The sequence below is a fragment of the Melanotaenia boesemani genome, chromosome 4 (assembly GCF_017639745.1).
Source record: "Melanotaenia boesemani isolate fMelBoe1 chromosome 4, fMelBoe1.pri, whole genome shotgun sequence".
In the NCBI taxonomy this organism is placed as follows: domain Eukaryota; kingdom Metazoa; phylum Chordata; class Actinopteri; order Atheriniformes; family Melanotaeniidae; genus Melanotaenia; species Melanotaenia boesemani.
The window spans coordinates 33,648,208-33,674,722 of NC_055685.1; the positions used below are offsets into that span (position 1 = coordinate 33,648,208).

At 37.6% G+C, this 26,515-nt stretch overlaps 1 long non-coding RNA gene across 1 annotated transcript; it reads left to right on the forward strand.

Moving 5' to 3' along the window:
• Positions 1 to 17,087: 17,087 nt before the first annotated feature.
• LOC121638619 lies at positions 17,088 to 25,880 on the forward strand. Its single transcript, XR_006010048.1, has 4 exons — positions 17,088 to 17,099; positions 19,136 to 19,138; positions 22,307 to 22,311; positions 25,742 to 25,880. It is a non-coding gene; the product is annotated as an uncharacterized LOC121638619 (long non-coding RNA).
• The last annotated feature ends 635 nt before the right edge of the window (positions 25,881 to 26,515 follow it).

Genomic DNA, 26,515 nt, shown 5'->3' on the forward strand with positions numbered 1-26,515 from the left:
ACATTCATACTTTTTTATATAAAAGATAAATAAAATAAAGGACAACTGAGCTTTGGTAGATTTTCTTGGTGAGGCTCTCCCTAATGATGGCTATTTCAGCATCCATCTTGCATACTACCTGTACAATAAGTTCTCTCTAGCCAATAAAAGTTAGTCAATAGTTGCATTTCCATGACCTCTAGAATTGTGCAAAATCTGAATATCACAATAAAAAGAAAGTTTTTATGCTCTCATGAGGTGGTTTTTTAGACGTGTCAATATAGAAGTAGATGGCAAAAGTGTAATGGAAACACATTTTTCTGCATTTACACGTCACCGGACTTGGCGTAGACCAGTTAATTTTAAGTAAAGATGGCGCAGCATGTATGGACGGAGTAAGAGATGAAAATATTTTTACAAATAATACTTGGGAAAAAATAACCCCCATTCTTGATAGTAAATAACAGCAAAAGCAGAGTTTTACAATTAGAAATCTCCATGCTCCTCAAAGTGAAATCTTGTGGAACGTGATTTAACAAGAATTATGACTTATGTGCTGAATACCATTCAATGTTGTGCCGTTTGTCCACTAGATGGAGTAGCTATAGCCAAGTAATACTGTAGGGGTGGGCAGAGCGGCGCTTGACCACGGCTATGTTTATTATGGCTTTGTGAAATTAAGAATGATTCAATATGTCTCCGGTTTCAGTTTAACCCTGTTTGTCATGTGTCATGATAGACAAGTGCTTTGTTGCGTTATAGTTATGTTGCAATGCCAAAGTAGCTTAAATTACTGCCTGTCTGTAAGTTAGCAATAACATCACTTTGGTTATTCTAACCTAGCATAGAGTTAGCTAACAGCTTAAAAGCCAGTAAGTAACCACCCAAATAACGTAAGCGTACAAAATATTTGAGAGTACAGAACAAGAGTTTATCATTTCATCACCTGCGTCTTGAGATGCATAAGGGGAAGCAATGTAAATGCAAAGGGGAGGGGAAAGTTAAAATGATGAACATTCTTGAGCAACTGTCATGATGTTCTGTCGCTCTTAGTTTTACTTTGTCAGAAAATACCTGAACGTGACTCAGGCTGTGACAGCAACTTACTGTGTTGTTGTGGAGTAACATAAGTGCCAGACTTTTTGTGATTAATGTGTGTTTAAAATGCAATTCGGTTAAAGATGATATGTTTTGACATCTGAGAAAAGTGTCTTTGGTTTTTATTTTGGTTCATATGACTCATGACTTCATGACAAAGAAAATAATGGAGTAGAGAAAATGTGATTTATCAGCAGACTAATTGGTTATATTAATTTTTTCTTCCAAATATTAGAATTCGCATCAGACTTAAAAATCCATATTGGTTGGGCACTAATAGAAATGCAGCTTATGTTGACTGTTGTCTCATCTCTTGCTCTTTCTCTCTTCCATTTCTAGGAGGCATCCTAACCAGATGCCCAAGCCACCTTATGTGGCTCCTGTCAATATGGAGGAGTAGCAGCTCTACTCTGAGCCCCATCCGGATGACAATTGACTAGTAAATTGCGTTGTTACAATCTGCCGTCCATTAAGGGTCGCGGGGAAGATTGAACCTAACCCAGCATTTACCAGTTGAGAGCCAGGGTACACCCTGGACAGGTCGCCAGTCCATCGCAAGGACAACAGAGAGACACAAATAACCATTCGAACTCACACTTATTCCTAGGCAGAATTTAGAGCGTCCAATTAACTTAACATGCATGTTTTTGGACAGTGGGAGGAAGCCGGAGTACCCGAAGAGAACCCACACATACATGGGGAGAACATGCAAACTTCAAACAGAAAGAAACCTTTTTGCAGTGAGGGTGCGGTGTTAACCACCACACCACCTTGCAGCCAAAACAAATCAGCTGCTTTTTAACAGCATTTTAACTGCTATTCACATATAAGTAGTTTAAATATTTTATAGAAATATTTATTTAAATATTAAATATAGTGACATATTGAAGCTATTTTTATACTCTTTAACCATGATTGTTTAATAATATTATACAAGTTTAATCATACCCGACTGCCTCTGTCTCATGTTTCATTGGGGTTTTCGCTTAGGAGAGCTTTCTAGAACAGGGGTGTCAAATTGTAATACACACAGTGGGCTTTTATTTATTTATTTTTTAAAAGGCCAAATTGGTTCAGTGTTTGTTGAAAACTATGTTAAAAGGAACTTATTGCATGTTTTGAACCTAGAATTTGTTCAGGTTTGCAGGAAGACAGGCTGGAACCATGAAGGAGCAGACATCAGATTCAGTAATGCTGTAACAAAGCCTCATTTTGGGAATCCAGAATCCTTGGAGGAGTAACAAAAAACTGAGGCAGAGGTGGTGGCAGTGCAGTGGGCCAAACGACAGCTTGCGGTGGGTCTTCCAGACTGGAAAACAGGACTCTTCTGTAATGGTTGGTGAACAAGACAAAACAGGAATGTTAGGAATCATAGACTGCACACAAAACTCAAAAATCTCTGAATACCCAGTGCTGTACCACTAGGGTAAGGCAATGATCTGGCAATGAATGGACTGCTGACTGGCTCTTGTGCAGGCTGGCTGAGCCAAACAGCAGCAGGTAAGTAGAATCCCCCATTAGCTCCACCAGGTGAGTAAAATCTCGAGTTAGCATGCCCAGTATTTCTGAGTCAAAAAAAAAAAAAGGTACCTGACAAAATAGAAATAACAACATAAATGCAATCCTGACAGAATTAATGTCATCTGATAGTGATGGTCTCCGTTTACCTGCCGACCCAGATATTTACCTGCACCTCATTTACAATTGGCAGTATTTTTCCAGCTTGGTCTTCCAGTCATCACTAGATTGGTGGTTTATCCAGTGGTAACAGCACTTGGCCATTTCTAAAATCAGTTAGTCACAAGTATTTACTTAAGCTTTGTCTAATTGCCATTTGCCTGCTCTTCTCAGGAACCCAGACCTGTCTGCTGCTGCCTTCCTTCCTGCCTTTCCCAGCAGTTCCATTCCTCTGCTCATCTCCAGCCTGTTTTCCCTCAGTGGATGTTTTTTTTTTCCACTTTCTTTTCCACTACAACTACCACTGGGTCAAAATGACAGGATCAGGCCAGATGGTAACAAAAAAGTAAGTTTGGGTTACATGTTAAATTCACACAGTTTTTACTTTCAGTCTTTACTTTCTGTCTAAAGTGGCAACAAAATCCTATACCGTGAAAAACTCTGACATCTTCCTCTCTTCTTGTTCTTCAGATTTTTCTGAACAGCTCGTGTGGCTCATCTGAGGTATCGAGTTTGTAAGATGATTCAGCTTTGATGAAGTGAGTTTGTCCTTTCTGATGATCTGTATATTGTTTTCCATTAGCTTTCTGCTATTGTGGACATACATACATGACAACAAAGTAATTGTAAAATTATTTTTTGTAAAGAAGGAACAGCTATTTCCACAGCCTATTTTCTGCATCACACATTGTCTCTCATACACTATACACTACGTATACTTCACACAGGCTCATCAAAATTGAAGAAGATTGGAAAAACATTTCCTGCTCAGAAGAGTCTCCATTTTACCAGCCACATTCAGATGGTTGGACAAAATTAGGTGGAAACAGCTTAAATGTACGGATGTATTCTGCCTTGTATCCACAGTTCAGGCTGCTGTTAGTGGTGTAATGGTGTGGGGGAAATTTTCTTGTCACACTTTGGGTAGGGCTCTATGATTTCTGCAATGCAGAAAACATGGATAAAATCATGGAATTTTACTGAAATCAAGTGTAAAGTGTGGGATCAAGTCGCTCACCAGAAGTTCAGCAAAGTGTAAAAGTCTGGCAGAAACACTTAAGATGTCTAAAAAGAAACGGAAAAATTTAACGCTACTAGAAAAAAATGAAAAAAAAAAAAACCCTATCTATTTCTTGTGAAGCATTAGGCTGAAAATATACTAACAAGGAGGAGTGTTGCCAAAAAATGAGAGCAGCCTCCGTGAAATTCAGCCCACATGTTTGATCTGTACCTGGAGGCTGTGGGGAGGAAGATCAATGAAAATAAATATCAGTTGTCTACGTAATTACTGATATGAGACAAGGATTTTTATTAAAATAATACATCTTTAAAAAAGGATGTTTATAGCTGGTTTAGCACTCAGCTTATATACAGAGATTATAGCTTTGATGCAGCCGGGCCAGGTTTGAATCCTGGCCAGGGGCCATTTACTGGAAGTCATCCCTCATTCTCAGACTCCCTTTCCTTTCAAGCAACTGTCCAACAAAGGGATCTGTAGCAATAAAAAACAAAATCTTGAAATAAAATATTTAGGATATTTGGACTATTTTCCTATTTAACTGTTGACATTTTATACAGTTACCAAATGATTAGACACACTTGGTCAAAAAATGGTCACAAAATGCATCATGTCACAAAGCTCAAATCATCACCTGGTTTCTTGGACATGACAATGAGTGGCCTCCACAGTCACCAGATCTCAATCCTGTAGAGCAGCTTTGGGACGTGGTGGAATGGGAGATTCTCATCATGGATGTGCAGCCGACAAATTTGCAACAACTGTGTGATGCTATCATGTAAATATGGAGCAAAATCTTTGAGGAATGTTTCCAACATCTGGTTGAATCTATGACACCAAGAATTAAGGCAGTTCTGTAGGTAAAAGGGGGTCCAAAACGGCACTAGCAAAGTGTATCTAATTAAGTGACCGGTGAGTCTTTATTCAGTTACAGTATAAAAGAGTAATATTTGCTCAGAAACTGTATAACTGGGAATTTAAAATAATATGTTTTAAATTTAGCAGCTTTTAATAACAGAAGTCACGTGCTAGCCTCTAAACCTAAACTGTGGACTATTGCCAAAAATGTTAATTGAAAATGAGCTGTAAAAAGGTCTTACCCAACCTCAAATTTAGAAGGAGTCTGTGGTTAAGCAAAAACTGATTTGCCCAAATGTTGTTAAGAAGCTGTCTAATTTGGTCCCCAAAATTATTCAGATGATGCCACCAGAAAAACACCTGCTTCAGTTTGCCTAGCGTAGCTTGCTAGGGCATAATGATTTCTCTCTGGAGTTATGTTTATGAGACTGGCTTAAAACATCTGATGCTGCATGAGTAGTAGAATTTAATATTTACACATAGTCAGTCCTTTGGTGTTTGAGTTTCCTTGGTTGGAGTCCATACAAATGTTTCATTTAAACTAAAAATGTCAATAATTGATCTGAAGAGTATGTCAAACACTGGAGGAGCTCAAAACAAAGAAATAGAAAAGAACAAGACCACCTTTGTACAACAGGTGTTCGGAGTATTTGAACTACAGCCAGGCAGTTATGTTTCTAATCTAAAATGACAGTGTATTTACATTATTTGTGCACTGCCTGCAAGGTTCTCCTGAAACTCTGCTTCAGTGAGACAAGCTTTTTTGTTCATGACTCATTAACATACCACTGAGACGGCCAACAACTGACATTAATGTTATTTAAAACTGGCTGAAAGCTGTATGGCTGCACATAGTGTGTAGTTCAGGATCTGGTGGTGGACCTGTCTTGCTGGACATGGATTTTTAAACACATTCATTAGCTTTACAGAGTCTGCTGTGGGGATTGTTCGTTGATGTTTTGCTGTAGTTTCGTGTTGCTGACAATATCCTTCTCATATGTAGCCTATGGAGACACAAACAGATACTAAATCATGTACTGATATTTTAAATAGGGTTTGAGATTAAAACTTAACAGCAGCACATGTACACACTCATCTACAATTCATATATGCAGATTAATTCTGGCCTCAAGTTTATAGCTCCTGTTAGGACAGTTAGACATACTGTGACTTACAGTTTTCACCCCTACAGACGAATCCGGACAAATGCCAGAAGTAGATCCTCCACCATTGCTGTGGTAACTTTTCTGTGCATGTCAGAGCAGAAGAGATGAGAATTGTACTAGTTTTCCCTCCGCAAAGATAATAGATAGATGGATGGATGGATGGATGGATGGATGGATGGATAGATAGATAGATAGATAGATAGATAGATAGATAGATAGATAGATAGATAGATAGATAGATAGATAAATAGATAGATAGATAGATAGATAGATAGATAGATAGATAGATAGATAGATGGAACTTTATTCATCCCCAGGCGAAATTAAGTCATAGCAGTCCAGTATTTTGTGTACTATACAAAAACACAATAAGATGAAATACTAAAAGTAGAAAAATTGAATAAATTAAAAAAGGGCACTTGTGAGGTGAAAATAATAATAGTAAAAGTAACAGTGTAATATGAAAACAACGCAACACAAGCAGTAACACAGATTTGCGCTGATCTGCCTGTATAATTCTACCATAATCCTTGTATGGAAAGTGACGATTTTGAGGGATCTTTTTGATTAACTTATTGTGTCGTATAATACCCTGATTAATTGTGAAATCAGTTTGTGTGTGCATCTCAGGACAAACTTCTTCTATATGCAAATTTACTTCTGATTCTGATTTGGGATTTTGGGACTTCTCACAGGGCCATACACCTGACATTTTTACATGGTGGTGGATCCAGTGTTTCTCAATCAGGATCCACTGGCCTGCATGTCTTAGCCATGTTCCTACTCCAACACACCTGATTCAGAATAATAAACTTCCTGATCAAGTTCTTTGCAAGCCTGTTAACGAGCCATTCCTTTCATTCGGGTGAGTTAAAGTAGGGTTAGGTCCAGGAGTGAGATACTGACAGACATGACAACAATTATCAAATTTTACTGTACTTTCTCATGTCTGACCATATAAATCACATATAAGCCATGAAATACCAGCTCTCTTTAATAACAAGGTGAGCACAGACTGAATCACCAGAAGTTACTCCTATCATCTCGAAAGTGAGAGACTTGTCTTTATGACAGCATGCTTGACAGTCAGATGAGTCAGGGGTTAGTCTGTTGAAAAATTCTTATGTGACCCCCTGACATAGATCATTCCAGTAATATGAACACACTACAACTTCAAAACTCCAAGTCACAACAGAAGCATGCAGTGTAGCAGGAATAATACAACAATCCAACACTAAAATCTTGTAGTCTGACCTTGGCTTTAAAAGTCTTTCTGCTTAGCTAAGCTGGTCTCCCAACCCAAACTGTTCAGGTCATCTGCAACATTTCAGCATTCACCGTGTCTGCATTTTTCAATTCCTAAATCCATGATCATATTTCAAAAATAAGCCTTTATTTACTACTTTCCTATTACCTACTGTACCTATCAGTTCCTCTACACTTATGAGCATTTGCTCCTCTCTTTTTTTCCAGCGCCGTGTGAAGGGCACAGAGGACTGCCAGCCTGGTCCTCATTATAACAATATGTGCGATACCTTTTACAGTTGTCAGTGTGAGGGGGTAAATCTGGCCACATTGCCCCTTCTGGCGGGATCCCTGTCACATCAATGACCAGAGCTCCTTTCTGATTTGCTGTCGCCCATGGTTATGGTCTGATTCAAATCTGTGCCCATGCCCCTCTACGCTGAGATAATTAAAAGCATCCCTTTTATAAGTTACAGCAATCGCTTTGTAAAGTGTTTTTTTTTTCCCCTTCTCAAATGGTATGTGGCTTTTTTTCCCTTTTTTGCTAGACAGGTATCACAGTTTTGCATTTTTGACATGCACTCACCACAGAATGCAACATAATGATGTTGGCGATGGCAGAAATAGAGAAAAGTGGCTTTTTTTTCCCAAAGCTTTGGAGATAATTACAGTGTTTACCAGTAAATTGTCAAATCGTATACCTGACATTTCAGAGCTTAGTCAGTTGAGGGACTCTTTAACAGTTGGGAAATCTTATTATTGTTTTGCAGTAAGCCTCACTGATTATGAAATCACAGAGGATTATAGAGAAGTGTTCATTAGAATGTCAGTAAATGTTAATTGCATCCAGTGGGAAGAGATATACTGAGGATGAGCTGAAAATACTACAAATTCAATCCATAAAACAATGACAGACAGACAGACAGAGCTCATAACCAAAACTGTATATCAATTTATTGATCCATCGATATCACAGCCCACATGCTGCTTCAATTTACTAGACTGTACATCACTGTCATACACAAAAGGTAGCAGACGAGGACAAATACACACACACACACACACACACAAACACACACACTTTATATGTCTCTCGTGCACGCACACACAGATGAATTGAGTCGCATATTTCACTAGCAGAAGGGAAAAATGCTCTCTAACAAAAATGTCAACGTGTTTTAAAGAAGAAATATGCTTTGGCACACAACAGCAATTGATGAAATGTGACCTTGAGTTCTTTTTTTTTTTTATTTTTTTATTTTTTCCATTGCATTTCATGTTGCATCAGGATATTGAATGGTGCTGGGTCAGGGAAAAAAAGGAGGAGGAAGAGGAAAGCAGGAAAAGGGCAAATCAATGAACAATGAAGAGTAATTTTACTGGTTATTAAAATGAGTTGTGAGGAGTGTTGAATAAAAACAAGTTTAAGATGCAACAGTGTTTGCAGCAAGTCCCTTGCCAACTCTGAGTAGCATGCAACAACTAATACATCATTCTCTGTTTATCATAGCTCTTACTAATTACCTTCCAGGATTGATAAACCTGTGAACTTATTGTGAGTGTGTGTGTGTGTGTACTTATCCTGGTGGGAGAAGTTAAGTAAGCTGAAAAATTTGAATATGCGTGATTATTTGAGCAACCCACACAGGAATTGACCCAATGTGTTAACTTTCAGTGAAATAAGAGTTTGAGGGGGTTGGGGCAAAAACTGGAGTTAATTACATGCTGATCCTGGGCGTATTTTCCCTTCAGACATTTTTTTTTCATTACATGTGAAGAATTTTTGCTTACAAACTCTCAAACACACACATAAATGGCTGTATAGGCTCTAAAGAAATTTTCCATATCAACAAATTCCTAGTATGTACTGAGATAGCACTTATTCATCTGATAGTTTACAAAAGTCCCCCCTTTATGGATCCATTAGGTATAAAAGAAGAAGCAGTGAGGAAGGTATACAGTATGAACCCCATTAAATGCACATTGGCCTTCAGATGCTGATGACAAATTTCTAATGGTTCATTAGTACAAAAATACCTGACAGTGATTTTTACATTTGGTAGTGTTCCATTAATAGAAAAACCTTGTCATGAAAATAAATAATAATAACCTCTTTAGCCAAAGTGTGTTTTTTCAAACCCAAAACCAACCAACTTACTCAAAATGAAAACCAGATATAAATCATAAAAGTAGCTTTTCCTTCAATAAAATTAAATTTATGGGGCTGAAATCATTTTTCTTATTTCACATTTTTATTACGTTTTGACAAGGTGGTTGACTGACTGGGTGCACCCATTTAATTAACCTATTTTGTCATTGTGTTAATTTGGATTGCTCGACGTTAATAAACTTTCCTTTTGATTTACCAAGTTACTGAGATGCTACTGTGTGGGAGCTGACAGGTCTGTTAAGGAAAAGAGTCCCAGCTGCCGTGAATTTCTTTAAATGAGGCTCGGGAAGACTTTTCTATTATTTGATTTGTTTTCTTTTTCACTTTATTTGGAAGGTTTTGATTGTTTAAATTCTTTATAGGTTGGAAACTGTTAAGTTCTTTAGCACTGTACTGATTAGATTTGTTTTTGCTGTAGATACACAGTCTCAATATATTGTATAAAAATATATCAATATTATATTGGATCAAATACATGAGATAAAAATAGGTAGGTCTATATTGATTCCCAAGGGGAAAAGTTAAAAAAAGAAAAAGAAAAAAAAAAGAAACCTTTGGAGTTGAACCTGTCACCTCACACAACAGCAGATATCTTTATGTGTTCTAAAGATGTTTTGTGATTCTTTGTTATTGAAGTAATTTATTTATGCTAACCAACTGTTTGGCCAGTATAGTATTTCCATGTAGTATCATATGATATAATAAGGGCATGAGGAGTAATATCCATGTTCTGTGTCAATTCTGGAAAAAATCAGTGACAGTGTTCGTTTAAACCGCCACACTCATCTGTAGTTCATGTGAGATTTTATTCATTTTCATTTAGAAAAGAAAATCCAAATGTGTTTAAATATAGTCATTTATTTCTCTTTTTTTGTGGGGGAGGGACAATTTCTCCAGCCTTTGTCAACATTCTTTCATATGGCACAGATGAGGCTTGCAGCAAGATCTGAGCCACGTTTCAAACCAGTCACCTGATACAGCTGGGCACCAAGATGCAAGCCCCAATTAGTGTTGTCAAAAAATTCATTCTTAGATACTAATTCATTTTAAAATTTGGGATCTAGTTGAGATTTTAATTAACACGGGTATCAATACCTAAACGCCACTTTGGCATCTGCTGGTTCATGGAGAAAAACATGCCTCTATCCTTTTTAAACAGGCTCTGCAGCAGGTAGCCCCACCCCTACGACATCTTCCTGGAAGACCCATTGTTTACAGTGGTGCCAACTTAGCAACTTGTTGCTATAATTAGCAAGTTTTTAGACCTCTCTAGCGACTCTTAAAACTAAAAAAATAAATAAATAAATAAAGAGCGACTTGCAAAAAATGTAATTATTTTTTTCTGGTATTATTGAAGGCTTTGAGACTGATGTGGAAACGTTTTGCTTACTCTTCTCAATGAACCGCGGGTCCAACCGCAGGCCCCTCCCCCATCCAGAAGCACTCACAAGAGGCTCATCCTCCATCCTCAAACAGCAACAGCCCAGCTCTGAACTGAAGCAAGCAAGCTTCTACTGGCTGATGACGCCCTTGCTTACAGTCTTTAATGTATTTTAATGTAAACAAAAACATTTAAAAGCCAATCTTAAAAATGTTTTAAATTCAATTATCTATTTTTAAAAAGTAAATAATCTTAACTAGCATGTTCTGTTGATTTCTCGATCCTTTCAGAAGTATTGTGAAGAAAAAGACATCTATGTAAATAAGTACTAAAACTAATGGTTGGAGGTTTTCTTTCAGTTTTGTTTCATTTGCACCACCGTAAGCTAACAGTCTGCACAAACTAATATAACTATAAAATAGTTTCATTTATTTTACATTGTAATTACTTTCTGTTAATATATTTTTGTTGTATTGTTTTATGATGTTATTTTTGTGGTGTTCTGATATTGATTTAAAAAAAAAAGTATACCCTCTTTAGTATTGATTATCGAGCACCATCTTTAGCATTGGTATCGAGTTTGAAATTCTAGTATTGTGACAACCCTAGTCCTGATATGCACTTCGGGGGAATACTTCTTGGATTACTTGACACACACTCTGAAGACTCAGTGCACTACCTCCCACCACTAAACAATAACATGGAAAGACAGATTCTGTGGTTCAAGAAATGATGTTAGTCTGTTTAGGAAGGGTCAAATCATCGGTAGGCATCAAGCAGAAATCATGCTTTTTTTTTCTTTTCTTTTCTTTTCTTTTTTTTCTTTTCTTACTTTTCTTTTTGTAAACAAATTCAAACATTCTTTTCTTTTTGTTGTTGTTTTCTATATTCCCTGTGCCTCTCTAGTTCTTCGCCTCAGTCCCTCACAGGAGCAAATTGTGTAAGCAGTGAGAGTGCTCTCTCTAAAATATTACTTAAATGGCTTAGATCCTCCAACACAGTGTTTGGGGTTAAAGGTTGCTCTTACCCACAAAGGAGATACAGTGAAAGAATACAGAGATGTTTTTGTAGCATTTACAGTCTTCTAATCTACATGTGTAAAACCCATTTATGAGCACTTGGTACAAGGTTATGGAGCATTAGCTATGAGCACAAAACAAGTATTTCTGTTTCATCCAATCACCACAACGTATTCACAAGTGGAAATGCATGCTTGTTAGGAAAATTGATTCACTAATGTGGTATTCCAATGCCGTGACCGTCCCCAAGTGCTCGCTGCGTTGATTTTTAAGAATTAGAGTCAGAGACTGTCACTGTTGTCCCCTCTTAGATTAGTCACTGTTCTTTACTTTCATAAGCATCATCAAAAGAGTTGTAACTTGTTAACACAAACACATTTTAAATGAACAGCATTTTAATTTTCAATGCAACCAGAAGTGGTATAATCCTGTAAAAAAATGCTTTGAATGTGATTTTGTGAGCTCTTTGCATTGGACTATACAAACACCAATCTACAGCCTTTTTTTGCTGCCACTAGGGGGCAGTCTCATAATTGTATTGGAACAAAATGAGGTATAGAAGTCCAGGAGTTAACGTCATACAATCCCAGCATGCAACAGTTTAAATTTGGCAGGAAGGCATGCTGTACAAACTACTACCAAATATGTCGCTGCTTGCAGGTAATTTTGTAAACTAAACGGTAAATACAGTGGATAGGTGTTGTGCCACGAGATGCCAGAGCAGCCAAAGATGAGCAAAGGGATGAGCCTTTTACAGAATTCCCAAAGATCCAGAAGAAAGAGAGCAATGGATAACTGCCATCAAACGCGCAAACGACAACAAGAATACAGAGCAGTGGGACCTCACAGGCAACGGATTCAGCTTATGTAGCGACCACTTCAAATCAGGTACAGAATACAACATTTCCTAAACTTTATATCTTATTTATTTTACAGACTTTCATTATGGTTACTAACAGATCACATACTTTCATTAAACGCATGTTAAGGTATTATGGCGTGGATTTTGCAGGGCTTCCCATTGGATCACAGCAACAAGCAAGTGGGACATAAAGATGTGTGAAGAATCGTTACAATCTTCCTTCGGAGGAAAAAAAAAAAAAAATCTCAGTGTATGTTACATCTGCAAGCTTGCCATTTACATATCTGTTCTTGAGCATCCTGAACATGTAATTTCTAGAAATATTTTTCGTGTTAAGAGTCAGATTTTGAAATATCAGGCTTTGACTGAAGGTCATTCGGTCTTTGGGGGTGAGTCACCTGTGACAGCACTTGCCTAATAACTGCTCTTTTATCATAAAGTGATATGTAATTGTTTGTACGACATGGAGTCTTTAGAAAGTAATTAAAAACATGTTTATTTATTTAGAATCATACAATTATTCAACATACAAGTTAGCACAGACAGCAATAACTTACACCAGACTGCTCGTTGCTCATGCATCCTCATTAGTACCAATGTTGTTTTTTGGCAGGCATCTCAGTTTTAGTCTTAGTTTTAGTCTTCAGGACGAAAATGCTTATTAGTTTTAGTCACATTTTAGTGAGTTCTAAGTTTGATAGTTTTAGTCTAGAGAAGTCAAAAAGGTTTTAGTCTAGTTTTAGTCAAATGAACAAATTAATTTAGGTCAATAATACATATTAAAACGTGGAATCAAGGTTGACAGGTTATAGGAAGTATTGCAGTTTATAAAACAAGTTAACCTTTATGCTTTTGCATAATAACCAGACCGATAGCTTTAGCCAAGACTTTCCCATCAACAGGGATGCAATGCTGCCGTGCTATACTTAATTTCTGTTGGGCAGAAACCTTTTATTTCTATACTTCAAGCTTTTTTCATGAATTGATGCCCTACTTCATCATACAAAAAAGGCACACAAGAAAATAGCAAATCTATAAGTTCAACATACAGCAACACATTGTGAGCTTTTTGTTTGGTCATTTTCATCAATAATTACACAATTAAAAGAATGGTTTTAGACTTAGAAGGTTTCCCAACCAACAGCAAACACTTTCTGATCTACTTAGGGTTCTGCATTGCACAGATAAAGTGCTAACTGTGGAATCAATTACTCCAAAAAAGCAAAGAGCAACAACATCCTTACTTTGGTAACTGTGGCTTTATTTCTGAGAATTTTCTGAGGTGCAATACTCCACCCTGAACATACACATGCCCAAAATATGAGCAAAGGATGAGGAACAAATATGTTCAACTTGACCTGGTCTGCCAGTGAAATAATGATGGATTATAGTTAAAATATGTCCATATATTGTTTCATCACTTTCACCAAACCCCTTCGTTGACACTACTGCCATGATTCATCTGTGAATGAATAAACTGCTTGTCTGTGTGCACGCTGCAAGTCTGGTGGTGGGCGTGGCCAAGACGCAGCAGCATTGCTGACTGACAGATTGCACTCAAATAGGCAGAAATGTCGTGCATTTTTAATGTTGGACAATCAGCCTTGAACATTTTTGTCTCGTCTCGTCTTGTCAACGAAATCTCACTAATGTTTTGTCATGCTTTTGTCATCAAAGAGCCATTTTTAGCATGAAAAAAAGTTACAGTGACCCTCCCAAAGTCTAATCCTTTTCAGAAAGACTCCAGATCTGAATCCCGTTGACAACAACAGATTGTCCCTTAATATCTCTCCAGGCTTTTGTAGCATGAGGGAAAATGTATAGTTGTTAATGTCAGGATACTGCAGGTCCAGTAAGAAGTGGACCGACCACCTCAATAATTTTAAAAAGTATACAGGGTATATGATAAGAGTCGGGGATGTTTAATCTATCTAGTTTCTTTGTATATCAAATAGGATAACATAACAGCGTAAATTCACAGCCAGTACCACTCAATTTGAAGCGGATTTATTTGCCAATATGGCGACGTAAATAAAGAGAGTCACATAACGTCCGGAGCTCTATGAGCTACTCTTGCCTGTGTTGATGCTGTTATTCTTTTAGCTTTGCTCTGCTCTGGAAAAGACAGTAATCAAAATGGACAAAGATCTGCCTTATGATAACATGCAACTACAGCTAAATATGCATGAGCACAAGTATCTTCCTTAAATAAAAAACAAACAAAAAAAATCATGTCCACACACATTGTAAATCATTCTCTGTAATAATTCCACACAAAACACAGGCATATTAGGTGTGCAACTTTGACAGGACTAACAGGTGATCCATGTATAGGCAAAGCAGCTTAGTCAAATGTAGAATTGATTTCCTGATTTTCTTGCCATTCCTCAGTGAAAACGACTTCACTGCCTCAAAAAAAGTAATCAATTTCACCAGTCTTACTTGGCGTACTAGTGGAACCCTGGATATAATGACACAATGACACTTTCTTTCTTCTGACATTTCCTCTGACCAGTCTTTTTACATATTACATTGTTATTCCCTTCCTTTAATATCAACCTTTTTCATTTAACTTCCTAGAGTGTGATTTCTCCACTATCAGTTACACTGACATATGACCCTTCTCATCTACCAATCCATTTTGTCTGACCTCTATTTCTCACTACCTTCCCATTCCTATGTCTGTCACTTATCACAGGTTTTCAGTCCCCTCCATGTATGTCTTTCCCAATATCTCTATTAAATCCCCATACCAACTGCCCTTTCTTTATTTCTCCAGCTTCTTGCCCACAATAAATGGCTTTCTCCCTAACCTATATACTTTCATGTTTAGTTGTAGTTCACCCCTTTCTTCTATTCTTCTCTGCATCTTAGTCCTCCATTTTCCTCATTGCAATCTCTTTTCCCCACAGGACCAGGGTCCTAGCTCATGAAAGAGTCATCAGTGGTGCATAGCTCTTAATAATAGCTAATCTGTTTAAGCAGCCACCAAAAAGGTCAGGGCAACAGCTAGCTAAGAAGGAGGGAGAATAAATAGAGGGATAGAGGATTTAGAGGTAAGAATAAGAGGCCAGGAGAACAGACACAAAGGGAAGGACGTGCAGCTGGAGTGAAAGGTCATTATATTGGATGTACAGCATTTTCTCATATAAAGTTACACAACTAGGCATTATAACTGTAAAAAGTGAGTATAATGGTGTGAAAGATTTGTGTTTAGAGTGCTATCCTTTTGTACAAGATATCAACTGAATTCTCATGAATCCAGCATTGGTTCGATGAGAAAGTGATTTGTGAACACTCACAGCCATCAGATCTTATTATGGCCCCTGCAAATTCTCTCATAATGACTGTAAGGAGACATACAATGGCAAAATCAATCATAGATCTATGCACTTATTGAGAAGCCATCAGAGGTGAGAAGAAAGTGGGGGGAGAGGATCAATATCATATAGAAACAGTGAAACACATTCTACGGGAAGTTGGCAGAGGGTTGCTTAGGTCCATTGAGTGGCTCAGGCAGAAGAAGAACAATAGCACAGCTAATGATGAGATGGACATTTACTATGACAACAGGCTCAATCAATATTGTCTAAATAAAATAGCTGAACATTTATAGATTAATCACTTGTCTGTGTAAAATATCTCCATTCCAAAAGAATTAGGACACTGTGTAAAATGTTAATAAAACAGGTTGTATTGATTTGCAACAAAACAATATATGTTGTTAGGGTTGCTACTTTATAGTCATGTCCAAGTTGTTTAACCTCTTTCTTTTGTTTCACTCATGATAAATTAACCCAGTCTTACACAGAGACAATGCATGAATCTGATCAAGAAGGTACAAATTTGTACTTTTGGGTGTAATTATGTCTCCACTTCTGATATAAGTCAGGAATCTAGTTCTTCTAAAACAGAAAAGTTATAGAAATATTCTATATTCTGTTCTGTGCTACTAGATATTTTGCTTTAATAACCATTGGCCTGTTTCATGACAGGTATGTATTAAACTTATGAGGCATCTTCAATTTTTTATTTTTTTTGTTTGTTTTTTTTTTTAGTTTTTTTTTTGGTTTTGTTCTATTTTTAGATAATATTGCCAATTCTACTTTCCCATGAAACTCAAAAACTGATCCATGCATGTTTTCCCCTATGAGTAAAAAAATAAATGACATCAGTTAACAATAATATCAGGTTTAAATATCTGTGAGAATGACATCCATTTAAATTTTGTTTAAAACAGTTCATCTGTAAGACCAAAGACACATAAAATAGCAGCCCAATGTTTTCCAATCAAATTTAATGATGGCATTATTAATATGTCAATATCACTAATTGTTTTGTCTTTTATTATTATTAATATTAATTATTATTATTATTATTATTATTATTATTATTATTATTTGCTGTTCCTGAATCAGAGTATGACCAGGATAGTGAAAAAAAAAAAAAAAGTAAAAATAAGACTTTCTAGAAGATTGAAGTCTTCTGTACATTTATACTGTAATATATATACATATATATATATATATATATATATATATATATATATATATATATATATATATATATATGTACATATACACATACATACATACACACACTGTTATGTCCCCCTTTTGTCCAGGGGTCAATAGGACAGTAACACAGACAAAGCCGGACCAAGGATAAATAAAATACAATGTTCTTTATTAATAATTAAAACACAAAAAATCCTTCTCTGGCTATAAAATAAATAAACCAAAAGCGTCCCTTTTGTGTTATTAACAATTATCTTTAACACTAATAAACAAACCAAACAAACCAAAAATGTCCCTAAAACGGGCTTCACGCTCACAGGCGGTATACTAACAAACAAAATAAATACACGCTCTCAGGTGGGCTTCTAATGATCAAAACAAAACCAAACTCCCAATGAACCAAACACAAAACCTCCTTATTTCATGCAGGGACGGTACTCAAACCCAGAACACAAAAGGAATTAGTTTTACATCCAAATCTCCAAAAATCCACACAGGAAAAGTCTCTGAACTACACAAGCAGAATTCTCTCTCAAACTGGCATGCATGTGTCCCACTGTCCACAGCTGCCACGGATGATGGTGATGATGACTTCTTAAAGGAGGCCTCATCTCCCAATTGGGTAGCTGCTTAGGGAGTGACGCGTAGGGTGACCAATCATGAAGCAGGGGAGGCGGGTGCTGGGTAGTCTCCACAGTCACTCTGGCTGTGTCCGAATGTGCACCCTACTCCCTACATAGTGCCCTATATAGGGAACACGCCATTTTGTCGGGGTGTCCGAATGTCCAGAACGAAAAAAGTAAGGCACTCAAAATTACCCACAATGCATCTTGAAAAGTAGTGAGCATCGATGGTTACTAGACGGGCTAATATAGACCACAATGCATTGCGGGCAGAAGCTCAACATGGCGCAAGGTGGTGAAAAAAACGAGCGGCAAGAAATGACCTATAAATGTAAGTATTTTATTAATCATATTCAATAATTGAGTGTTGTTAATGCATTGAAATAAAATACAACTTGTGATGTAACGGTTTTTGGTCATTGTGACCACGTATATATATATATATATAAATAAATTGAGGATAGTCAACGATCGCATTCAGCTTTTTTTAGCTTTCCGTGCATCTGCTCAGCGATGTTCATGACATCTTTTAACACTAATTATTAATTAACTGCTTATCAGAAAATAAGTTGGGTACATGTTTAGGTTATGTTGTAGGATATGATATATGCTGTTTTTTGTTGTTTTAGGGACAGATAAGGACGTGGAGAGGCTGGTCCGCCTCCGTGTGGCGGAGGACCACCTCTTTAATGGGAGGAGGTTTGCTTCGGCTGCTGGCTTGAAGTAAGCTTATTATTTTTATTTAATGTAAGTACTACTGCTGCTGCAATTATTTAATACTGTGTTTGTGTGTGGTTTACGGGCTGTGCTCCAGAAAATGGGGCTGAGCAAAGAGAAGAGAGAGAAAAGAGAGAAGAAGAAAGGGAGAAAAAGGAGGAGGAAAGGGAGGAGAGATTGTTGTCTCTATTAGAAAAATTAGTTGAGAAAATTAAATAAAGTGTTGGAAAATTTTAATGATTTCTTTTTATTTAAAATAAAAGGTGATGGGCTGTGACAGGCACGGATATCCACCATCGCCGATGATGATGAAACCGTTCGGTGGGTAAAGATGTTGGGTGTACAAGGGGCTGTTTTTTAGTACACTGGAATCATGTACTGATCCTGGAAATCCAACAAAAATGTCCAGAAATCTGCCTCTATGGTCGCACACTGCCTGGAACTGAATGGAATGAAAAAGCTTCCTGTTAAAATAACATTCCACATTCTCACCAGGGGGCTTGATCTTGACGTGGCAGCCATCACCTTCCTAAATGCTGGAGATCCACCAAGCTTCTGGAAACCAGCTGAAACCTCTGCCACTCCATCCGAAGAGGGAAAGTTGATGACCCTTCTGCACAGAGCCAGTATGGTCTCTGCAACCCTGTGGACAACGTCGCAGACCGTGGACCTGGGCATGTCAAAGGCCCGGGCCACAACACGGTATGATGTGCTGCTTGCCAACCAGAAGAGAAACACCAGCGTGTCCAGGTGTTTCCCCCAGCCATGGTGATCTGTGGCCCAAAGCTGCCCAATCAGACCCGAGATGGTGTCTCGGTTCAGGCGGAAGTCAGGGCGGAGGTCAGAGTGACCATCAAAATACATGGTCAGGAGGGGGACGTTTTTATTCACCTGGCAGAAAAGTAATGGTCCCTAAAAAACATAAAACTTTGTGAGGTTGTTTGAAACAATTAAGGAAAAAAATAAAACAAAAGACTAAAATGAAAAAGAAAAAAAAACAACTTTCCAAGTAATGTAGCTACTTAAAATTCAATGTTTGAAGGAGCTCAGTGTTGTTTGTTGTTAAGCATGTTATTCTGTTGGTTAATTTCCAATGCAGTGTTCTTTTAACCAATAAAGTTCATTCTATGTAAAAAGTCATTTTATTTAGTGTCACAATTTATTCTTATTTTAAATCCTGTGTACATACAATTTATAACATGTATAACTAAGATGTGATATAAGCTGGAGTTGAGGCCTGTTCTTGGTCTACATAAAGGCCAACAGTGTTCTCTATAGAGAAAGTAAACTGATCTCCCATAAAACTAGCTGTAACAGCAGCTTTTAATTTGAGATGAGGACCAAAAGTACATTTAACTTTGGCCAGAAGATGGCGTTGTCTGATTGTGATAAACAGGATACAAAAAAAAACCAAAACTATTTACTTACGTGGTGTCTTGCTAACGCAACAGGTGCCTTTCTCCTCATCACATGTCTCCTTCGTCTTCTCTGCCGTTGTTTACTTATTTGGACGATTAAAATCTGAATTAGCATTAATAAGAAGATATTTAAAACTTGTGCCATTTCTCCGATGGAGAATACTGCATCGAGTCACATGGGTTATGGTTGCCGTGGTGACGGCGGTAGTCATGTGGTTTCTGGTGAAGAAAAAATAGGGAGCTTCGTGTCCGAATCGCAAAGAGAATGAGTGCACTATGTAGTGTGCTATGTAGTGCAGCCCTATGTAGTGAACGAGGGGTTAGGGGGTAGGGTGCACATTCGGACACAGCCTCTGAGTCCAGCACTTCCTGAAACTCCAGGTCCTCCTGGCTGATAAGCCGGCAGGCGTAACACACACACACCCACACATGCATCCATACATATATACGCCCATATCCATATACACAGCTACATAAACCAGTGTACTTATTGTTGCTGCACCTTTCTGTCCTTTTTTTTTTTGTTTTTTACCAACAGTGTTTGATGCAGTGATCACATACTGTAAGCTTATTTTCTCGTTTCAGGAGCTTTTTATTGGCAACAAGACCATAGAGTCCAATACTTTTAAAGCACAGTCTACTACAGATTGACCACGCAACATTTTATGTAAAGCATCACAAATAGCCTAGTTTAGGTTGCAGTGTAACACAGCAAAATATCCAAACTCGGTTCTCAACTTGGCAACTCGATTCCAATCAGTCGGAGTGTTTTAAAAAAGTCTAAATGTCCCTTGTATTTTCTAATACCTTTTGACTGGAGGTATGTGAAAGGTAATAGCAATGTCATCCACATTAGCATGTTAACTTGCTACCTAAGATGCACTTTTTGTTGTGGCAGTCCAGTGTTCCCAGTTGCAACCAACAATAAGCATCTGACTGAAGCTGAGACACTTGACTTACCAGAAGCAGCTCTAATGAGTAAATAAAAATGCCTGACAGCAAAGCAGCTGCCTATTCTTTAAGGGTATGCCAAAAGCTGCTATGAGGGCATTATGCAAATGTGTCACATGGTGACATAGACACATTATGGAAGAAAAGCCTTCAGTGCCAAAAATGCATTTCAGACAGCTCAGGAGCACTGCCTCTGTTGGAGAGAAAATCCATAACAAAGGTTGCTATTAAGTTTACTATCACGTACACAAAAAAACCTCTGTGTAATGGTGCAATAAATGATATCAGTTTTATGATTAAGTGCAGCTTTATCCAGAGCCACAGAAGGTTTAATATGTTATTAATTGATGGTGAGTTTACACTGATTTTAAAGAATTTGTATAAAATGGACAGAACAATTAATGCACATTCTGTTTTTTTATTTTTTTATTTATTTTTTATTTTTTCCCACTTCCTGCCTTAAAGACACAAGAGTTTGCTGGGATGAGAAGTTACATCTGAAATCCACATAATAATTATAACTGAATGTATTTAACCATTCAGGTTTCTTGGCAGATTCAGACGCACAGTTCTGGACCCACACTTCAAGACCCCTTGTTCTTTCCTGAAAGTGCCCTCTCTTTCATTACAAATCAGTCTAGATGACAATCAGAGACTAAGTACTAAATGGGAATCTCATTGTTTAATACCATTACATTACTTTATTTTGTCGACTTGAAACTGACCAAGAAATTAAGGTTTTACTGTGAATAGTTTAATATGATTTGACTCTATTTTCCTTTACAGTCTTCAAAGTATGTCAGATATCAATCTACGTTAAGCTAGTAGATAGTTTTGCTTGTTGGAAATAAACAGTTTGATCCGCACATTTAGTTTAATGAAACTGAGGTGCCAACACAAGTTAAAGATAAATAAATGGTAAAAGTAATGAAATGGATGTTATGGGGAAAACACGTACAGGCTAACATTTTAATAAAAGTATGAACCTGTTTACATTTCCCAAAAGGCAAACATTGGAAAACACATAGGCTTTTAGCAGTTTATACTTTATGGTAAAAGTTAATTTGGTATCATAACATGGAAAATATTAAAAATCACTATTTGCATCTATAATATAGCTTATATTTATTTATTCATTTATTTTTTTTTGTGAGATGTGTTTGTTTCTTTATTTTCTCTGCAGATTTCTCTGATTTGTGACCAGTTAATGAAACGTTTCAAGATATTGCGGTGTTTTACTCTTTTTTTCAAATTCCCACAACAAGCTAAAGATTGTACACCACAGACCAGACATTTTCCATTATATGTTTTAACAGGTTTGAAGCGTATGTGAATGCTGAATGAAAATGTATCCAATAATACATATTTCTGTGTAATAAAGTTCAAGAAAAGCATATTCAGATTGTTAGTGTTAGCGTTTAATAGTTTAGTGTAATTAGCCAAACTGTTTGGTATTGGGGTGAAGTGAACCTTTAAACCAGCGGTGGCCAACATAGGTCCTCGAGGGCCACAATCCTGCAGGTTTTCCAGATTTCCCTGCTCCAGCACACCTGACTCAAATTAAATGGATCCAACAGCCTATAAGGATCTGCACAATGACTCATTAGTTTAAGTCAGGTGTGTTGGAGTAAGGAAATTTGGAAAACCTGAAGGATTGTGGCCTTGAAGGACCAACATTGGCCACCTCTGCTTTAAACTATTAGAATTTATTGTGTAATAAATATATAAATTATTAAATCCAGAGGGGAATTCTTTAGTTTGAAGCTTCATGAGCAATTCAATATTAGTATTTTTAATTGGGTGCAATGCAATGTTTACTTTAAGATGCTGCTCCAGCAAGCAGCTGTTCCACCTCGGCTGCTGCCTCCTGTCCTGCTCCAGCCAGTGACTGTTCCATCTCTGCTGACAGGGCACCTAGCAGTGATTTTTTTTCACTGTGAATGAGGTGAGGGTGAAGTTAAGTAGGGTGCGTCATGGCAAGTCAACTGGGCCTGATGGAATAACACCAACGCTTCTGAAGGACTATGCTGCAAAACTGGCTGTGCCTCTGCATGTGCTCTTCAAGCCAAGGCCTTCAACTGAAGAAGAAGCCTCAATACATCTAAAACCAAGGAGATGATGGTGGACTTTGGGAGGCAGTAGGCACATCACCTAGTTGTGGTAACTGAGGGGGAGGACATTGAGGTGGTCCAGACTGATAAATATCTGAGTGTCTACCTGGATCACAAGCTGGACTGGTTGGTGCATTAAAATGCAGCACAAACAAAACAAACAAAAAAAAAACTCTCCTTTCTCATGAAGCTGGAATCCTTTGAAGTCTGCAACAAAATGGTGTACCTCTTCTATCAGTCAGTTGTTGCCAGTGCTGTAGCTATTGCTGTTGTGTGCTGGGGGAACTGCATGACAGCCAGAGAGGGGAAACGGCTCAACAAACTGGTTTGGAAGTGTGTGTCAGTGGTGAGGAGAACTCTGTTGGAGAACTTGCACATTTCCCGCCAAATTTATCAGACTTGTCAATCAGATCCATGTCACTATGTGAAGCTGAAGAATGACAAATATCTCTTCTCATTCAGCTTCACTTTCTTCAGGCATTAGCTCACAAATGACACCACATGCACAATAATAAGGACTAAGTCAATAGATGGATCATACATCATGAAATAATCTTTATTTGCTTCATTCATCATCATGATGAGAGATTCAGCTGTTTTCCATATTTGGCTCAGCGGAGCCAATGTTTTCACATTTCACCCTACCCATTGAGATGTCTTACCGATGCCTTCTGCACAAGGCCACAACACAAAAACATCATTTCAACACAATAGCACATTTTGACAGAAACACCAGCTTTTCCAGCATCCATTTTCACCTTAATGAGCAATTATGATTGGCTTGTACTTTAGTATTATTTTTTTTTATTAAACTTTTTCATTAAAGCTTTATTTTTATGCATTTTTGTGTTGATTTGGAGCCCTGCATGTTTCCACAAACAAGTTTTATTGACGTAGACTTGAAGGCACAAGCATCTGTATGCCGGGTTGTCCAGTATCACCGACCCGAATTAAGCAGGTCTCATTTTGGTTTCTTAGCGTTTCATAGAAGACACACATCTGCTACCTGTGGCTGGCACATGCATTTTTGAGCTGGGTGACCAAGCTGATTATGACATCAAGTAGTAGTTCGGCTTTGTTGTGGATTAATTCAGTTTTATAAATAATGTATGTTTTGACAAAAACATTTAAGAATTTCCAGGGTACACCCTTGTAACTGTGTAAGACAGACCATCAATTTCAGATTGAGAAATATTTAGCATTTGGTTGCCACTTGGAAGGTCAGTAGTTGGAGCCCCAAATTCCCCAGACAACACATTAAAGTGTTCTTGAGCAGTGCTAAGAGTAAAACATTACAAAGTAACACATTAAACACATTAAATGCATTTTGAGGGGTAGACCAGAACAGCGCCATATGTGTGAATTCCATTTTCTCTGCATTGCTAAATATGCAAGGCAAGGCAATTTATCTGTATAGCACATTTCATGGACAGGACATCTCAAAGTGCTTTACATAAAACATTAAAAGCATTACAGATATTAAGAAGTAGTAAAGTGGAAGTAGTAAGTAGTAGAAGTAGTATGCAATACTTTTATACTTTGCTGACAGGCCATTATTTAAACAGGACCAATGACTGATTAGGGGAATTCTTTTAAATTTGAACCTCCAGGTTTTCCTATTAAGCGTCTACACTGAAACTACAAACCTTTCAAGCAGTGTATTATTAACTGCCTCTGCAAATGTTATATTGATTTGTATTTATCAAAATGCTGTAAAAAAACAAGCACCTTTAACTGTTTTTAGATTGGATGGCTTTGAGCTAAATGACTACTTTTATTGCCTTTTTGTTAATGCGATAAAAATACATTTATACATTCTATCTACTACAATAATGCTATTTCTCTGCTCAAAGAAAGCTTGGATAACTGTCATGAAAAAGTAATTACTTTTCTTTCAATCTTTTTCTGACCCATCATAAATCTCAAATTACCATTCTCCACTGACTGTTGAAATGGGGTTCAGCCCAGTCTAAACATGTGGTGTATTGAATTCAGGGCCAAGATACAGAAGTAACATTTCTTCTTTCGTTCAAATAGTAATGATTAGTTACCCTTGAAAATAAGTCTTCTCACGTCACTGAATATCCCACTTGCCTCAAGTCTGTCACCTCCGAGATTTCCACTTACACTACGCTTTTTAATTCTTCGGAGCAGGTGGACTTCCCACTTCCCAACACAAAACCAAAAAGACAAAAAGCCACTTCAGTACTCAACGACTTCTAGCCCCCATGGGACTTAGCGGATTAGTTAGGAGTGAGGAAGCGAGAAGAGAGACATACTCAAGAGTGAAAGACATAAAGAAAAAAGTAAGAGGGAGAGAGATTGGCTTCCCCTTTCTATTCCCATTGTGGGCTATGGGCCGTGCCATCTGAATAGCTATGCTAATAGGCAGCTGAAAGTACGAAGAGATAACACAAAACCCACTTGACTTCCTGACACATACTTGAGTGGGGACACAGCGTCTTCCATGGCTAGTTGTTATTCATGGGACCTGAAAGTAGCCTGCCAGTCAGCCTTTGGTTGGATGATTATTTTGTCTTCAATATGAAACAGTTGAGCATAAAGCAAGTCCTCGTTGCAATGGTGGCTTAAGTATTAATTACCATTTAAATGCTTGAGGAACAGAGAGGGCAGTGCAGATTAGGGTCCTGATGTAGTTATGGAGATTTTGTGTGATCTTTGGCAAGAGGTCAGCAACTGGAGAGATTTAATCATCTGCAGCAGCTGCTGGGTCTCAACAATCAGCTCAGTTTTAAAGTGATTTGCCCAAGAATCTGTCAGTGTGTTGCTACTGAACAAAGTCATGGACAGCACATTTACGTGATGGTGGCAGAGGAAAGTTGTTTGCATGATCATCTCTGACTATATGGAGTCTGCACTAAAAGCAAAGTTACCACATGCTTTGAACTCAATAAATACAACCGATTGTAGTAGTACAAGTTCCTCAGGTTGGCCTCTCCTCCCTACTCTATGATTGAATGATTGATTTCAACTGGCTTGGTAGTTGATTATAAACAGGGTAGAGCCAGGACCGCAAACCCTTTTCACAATTGCAGCACCTATGGGTTTACTTTGGTTTTTAGCTCATTCCCTGGGAAGGTGACTAAGAGGGGACTGGAATCCAAAGCTGAATTGGTAATGGAAGGTTTCTTCCCACTGTATTACTTAGTCAACCTGATGTCTAATTTTAACTTTTTGTATTGTCTTGCAGGGCAGCCTGCTACTGTTTTAGTTTTGTTTGTTTTTATAGATATATTTCATTGTATTTTGTTTGATCTTGTTCGGGCTTCCCTCCTCCCTACATAGTTTAGAAGCGACTGGTGCTGCCTCTGGAGTTTGTTTAGTAACTAATAATTTTTATCAATTGTGAGCCACTGTTGGGGATCTGGTCCTTTGTTTGTTTATTTGTGGTTATTGGTTGTTTTATCACTTGGGGTTTGCGTGTGTGTGTGCTTGCGTGTGTGGGAGCATTTGGTGATTTTCCTTTTGGTTTTTAAGTTAAGGTAGGCCCGCTCCCCACCAGTAGGTTTGTTTTTTTTTTTTTTTAGACTTTTCCTAATCTGATATATTCTTCTTTCAGAGTATCCAGAGGCTGTACCAGGGCTAGTGAATGCAGTTCAGTACTGAAATGGATCTGTTGGAATAAAACACTTGTATTTGATGCTACGCCTCTGCTCATGTTTGTTTGCACCACCTCGTGTCACA